Source organism: Somniosus microcephalus, chromosome 4 (genome assembly GCF_052327205.1).
Source record: "Somniosus microcephalus isolate GS21.2 chromosome 4, FLI_Smic_1.0, whole genome shotgun sequence".
Classification (NCBI taxonomy): Eukaryota; Metazoa; Chordata; class Chondrichthyes; order Squaliformes; family Somniosidae; genus Somniosus; species Somniosus microcephalus.
In genome coordinates, this window is record NC_140990.1 from 37823250 (window position 1) to 37828155 (window position 4906).

General features: G+C 48.6%; 1 pseudogene; it reads left to right on the plus strand.

Annotated features, from left to right (window-relative positions):
- The first annotated feature begins 2935 nt into the window (after nt 1-2935).
- On the plus strand, nt 2936-4700 carry LOC147118655 (uncharacterized; annotated as a pseudogene).
- Nucleotides 4701-4906: the final 206 nt, after the last annotated feature.

Consider the following 4906-nt stretch of genomic DNA (forward strand, 5'->3'; position numbering starts at 1 on the left):
TATCCTGATCTTTTGACCCAATATCATTTCTCTGTATTACAGTGATTCCTTCCTTCATTAACATAGCCACCCCACCTCCCCTTCCTTCCTGCCTGTCCTTTCTGATCGTTAAATAACCTGGTATGTTTAATTCCCAGGCATTGTCACCCTGCAGCCATGTTTCTGTAATGGCCACAAGATCATACCCATATGTAGTTATTTGTGCCATTAACTCGTCTATTTTGTTACGAATGCTGCGTGCATTCAGATAGAGAACTTTCAAATATGTTTTGTGACACTTAGTTCCTGCTTTTGCCCTTTTTATTACTTTTCCTTTTACTCCATATCTTCTGCCCCTTCCTGACACGCTCTGGTTTTTAATTTCCCCACTGCTACCTAAGTCTATGACCTTCTCTGTTGTCATTTTTATTATTTGCTCTCTAGGCACCTCCCCCCCACTAGTTATTTTAAAGCCCTCTCTACAGCCCTAGTTATATGATCCACCAGGACTCTAGTCCCAGCACTGGCCAAGTGAAGCCCGTCCCAACGGAACAGCTCCCTCCTGCCCCAGTACTGGTGCCAGTGTCCCAGGATGCAAAACCCATTTCTCCCACACCAGTCTTTGAGCCACGCATTTAAATCTCTAATTTTATTTGTCCTTGCCAAATTCGCTCGTGGCTCAGTTAATAATCCAGAGATTATTACCCTTGTGGTTCTGCTTTTTAATTTGGCCCCTAGCTGCTCAAACTCCCTCAGCAGAACCTCCTTCCTTGTCCTATCTATGTCGTTGGTAGCAACATGGACCACGACAACTGGATCCTTCCCCTCCCACTCCAAGTTTCTCTCCAGTCCAGAGGAGATGTCCTTAACCCTGGCACCGGGCAGACAACACAGCCTTCGGGACTCTCGCTCTCGGCTGCAAAGAACTCTATCTATCCCCCTAACGATACTATCCCCTACCTCTACAACATTTCTTTTAACTCCCCCCACTTGAATGGCCCCCTGCTCCACGGTGCTGTGGTCTGGTTGCTCATCCTCCCCGCAGTCCCTGTTCCCATCCTCACAGGGAGTAAGAGCCTCAAACCTGTTGGACAAGTGCAAGGGCTGCGGCTCCTCCAACACTACTTCCTGGATCCCCGTACCTGCCTCACTTCTAGTCACACCATCCTGACCCTGGCCACGGACTACATCTGAATTAATTAATCTAACTGGTTTGACTACCTCGTGATACACAGAGTCCAGGTAACTCTCCCCCTCCTTGATGTGTCTCAGTGTTTGAAGCTCGGACTCCAGCTCTTCAACACGGAGCTGGAGGTCCTCGAGCAGCCAACACTTACTGCAAATGTGATCACCGTGAGCATCAATGGTGTTCACCAGCTCCCACATATTGCAGCAGCAACACATCTCCTGATATCCCATTATATGTAATTAATTAAATTTATTAATATTATTCTTAAATATCCTCTGCCCCGATTCTAGATGGTGAATATTACACCTTAGAAACTATAAACCAAAGAGATTTAAGCTTAAAAGGGGAGAAATACTTACCAACCAATCACTTACCCGCTTTCTGGTGACGTCAAACTTGGATTACTTTTTACCTCTCTCCTTCCCTCTGAGTTCCCAGACTGGAGACTGGTAAACCTACCTGGGTCTCTGGGACTTTTATAGCCCCGCTCTGACACTCGAGGTTCCCGCTGACGCTGTGAGGCCTTACCTGGGTCTCTGGAGCCTTTTACAGCCCCGCTCTGCCACTCGAGATTCCCGCCGATGCTGTGAGGCCTTACCTGGGTCTCTGGGACTTTTATAGCCCCGCTCTGACACTCGAGGTTCCCGCTGACGCTGTGAGGCCTTACCTGGTCTCTGGAGCCTTTTACAGCCCCGCTCTGCTGCTCAGGATTCCCGCCGACGAAATAGGGAACACAGCGAGCTACAAGAAAAATGATGTGATCTCCAAGCTTCTTGGTCATCTTCACGTTCATCCAGATCGTGGGTCTCCAGAAATTCACACAGATGAGGGTCGGCGCTCCCAGTGGAGAGTTTGTGCAGATCCGGCAGACTCTGGTTGACATTCTTCTCCATCCACGGAGCTCTCTGCATCGCCGAGCGGAGCCTGACGCTCTCCCGGCCGAACACGTGATCCTGGGCCAACCCAGTCTCACCCTATTGGTCCATCCAAAAAGGCTCAGTGATCTGCAGAGAAAATCAGCAGCTCATTGATTTTATTCTCACTCTGCACACAGCAGGTGTGGAACTGGACCCAACCAGAGTAGAGGGAGGGGGAAAACTGGGAGTGGAGAAAAGAAATGTTGGAGATGGTGCGATGGGTTTGGATTTCAGCACCGGGAGGAGGGAGAGTGTGTGGGATGGGGATTTACAGCTTTGGGGGAACAAGAGAGGAAAGAATGTTCCATAGAAACCAGAATTGTCTGTTCTGAATTTCAATCCTGTACTCAGTGAGGACTTTTGTAAACTCCTTTTACAGGGTATTAAAAGGGGAAACTATGCAAACGAGAAACTCAAATCAAATATCATGTGAAGAGCTGCCAGATTCACTCCGGACCTGAATATCATCGCGCTTTGAATGTGGAAGGAGAAATGTTTGCTCTGTCTGTGGGAAAAGATTTCAAACATCATTGTGACAGGAAAAGCACCAAGACACGCACCCGAGTGAGAGTGTTCCAGTGCACTGACTGTGGAAAGAGCCTTAACCAGTTATACAGCCTGAATAAACATCACACCGTTCACAGCGGGGAGAAACCGTACACGTGTTCTGTGTGTGGACGAGGCTTCAACTGATCGTCCAACCTCGAGAGACACAAGGACACCCACACCATGGAGAAACTATGGAAATGTGGGGACTGTGGGAAGGGATTCAATTAACTGTCCCAGCTGGAGACTGGTAATAGACTGTTCACCTGCTCTCTCTCGGAAGGGATTTACTCAATTGTCTAGCATGCTGACATGCCAGCGAGCTCGCAATAGGGAGAGGCCATTCTCCTGCTCCGTGTGCGGGAAGGGATTCACTTGTTCATCCCACCTCACTGCACACCAACTTGATCACGCTGATGAGAGACCTTTTAAATGCTCTGACTGTGGGAACAGCTTTAAAACCTCTGAGGAGCTGATTGAACACCAGCAAGTTCACACTGACGAGAGACCGTTCTCTTGCACTCACTGCGGGAAGAGGTTCCAGCAGTCATTCCGTCTGGCTGAACACCAGCTCCTTCACACTCATGAGAGTCCATTCAGTTGCTCTCACTGTGGGCAGAGGTTCAGCCAGTCATTGCAACTCGCTGAACACCAGCGAGTTCACAGCAAGGAGAGACCATTCAACTGCTCCGTGTGTGGAAAGGGATTCACTCGTTTAGCCCACCTTATGTCACATGAGGACATTCACACTAGGGAATGGCCGTTCTACTGCTCCGTGTGTGGGAAGGGATTCACTCGCTCAGTCCAACTTTTAACACACAAGCAAGTTCACACAAGGGAGAGGCCATTCATCTGTTCAGTGTGTGGGAAGAGATTTACTCGTTCAAGCCACCTTTTGGCGCACAAGCGAGTTCACACCGGGGAGAGGGCGTTCACCTGCTCCGTCTGTGGGAAGAGTTTCCCTCGTTCATCCCACCTTTTGATGCACCAGCGAATTCACACTGGGGAGAGTCCGTTTACCTGCTCTGTGTGTGGGAAGAGATTCGCTCAGTCATCAACCCTGATGACACACCAGCAAGTTCACTCTGATAAGAGACCTTTTAAATGTACTGACTGTAAGAAGAGCTTTAAAAGAAGAAATGATCTGCTGACACACCAACGCACTCACACTGGGGAGAATCTGTTCACCTGCTGTGTTTGTCAGAGGGGATTCACTAATTCATTCTACCTGCTGAGACACCAGTGAGTTCACACCGGGGAGAGGCCGTTCATCTGCTCTGTGTGTGGGAAGAGATTCACTGAATCATCCCACTTACTGAGACACCAGTGCACTCACACTGAGGAGAGGCCGTTCACCTGCTCCGAGTGTGGGAAGGGATTCACTGCGTCATCCCACCTCACTAGGCACCAGCGAGTTCATACTGGGGAAAGGCCATTCACCTGCTCTTGAGTGTGGGAAGGGAATCATTTGTTCATCCAACCTCACTAAACTCCAGTGAGTTCACACTGGGGAGAGGGCATTCACCTGTTCTGTGTGTGGGAAGAGTTTCCTTTCTTCATCCCAACTTTTGATACACCAGCGAGTTCACACTGGTGAGAGGCAGTTCACCTGCTCCGTGTGTGGGAAGAGATTCGCTCTGTCATCCACCCTACTGAAACACCAGCAAGTTCATGCTGATAAGAGACCTTTTAAATGTTCTGACTGTGAGAAGACCTTTAAAAGCAGCAATGATCTGCTGACACACCAATGCACTCACACTGCGGAGAATCCGTTCACCTGCTCTGTTTGTGGGAAGGGATTCCCTGATTCTTCCCACCTACTGAGACACCAGCGAGTTCACACTGGGGCGAGGCCATTCACCTGCTCCGTGTGTCAGAAGAAATTCAGTGAATCATCCTACCTAAAGATACACCAGCGAATTCACACTGGGGAGAGGCCATTCACCTGCTCCGTGTGTGGGAAGGGTTTCACTTTTACATCCAACCTGCAGACACACCAGCGAGTTCATATGTTACTGCCGAAATTGGATTCTGCTGTTATTGCAGCTGTTAATGACATCCAGGACTGAACCATGTTCATTCTGACAGTTGGGGTTTGTTTCTGTTGATGTAAATGACCCCTATAACTGGGCTGGAGATTAATATTCTGCATCAATGCCAAATAAATTGGCATTGTTTCAAACACACAGTGTGTCGAGTATTTGTTTTCTCCAAGATAAGAGATTAATTGATATCCTGTTATTGACTGTTCCATTTTTGGGCCTTTTCTCCTTTC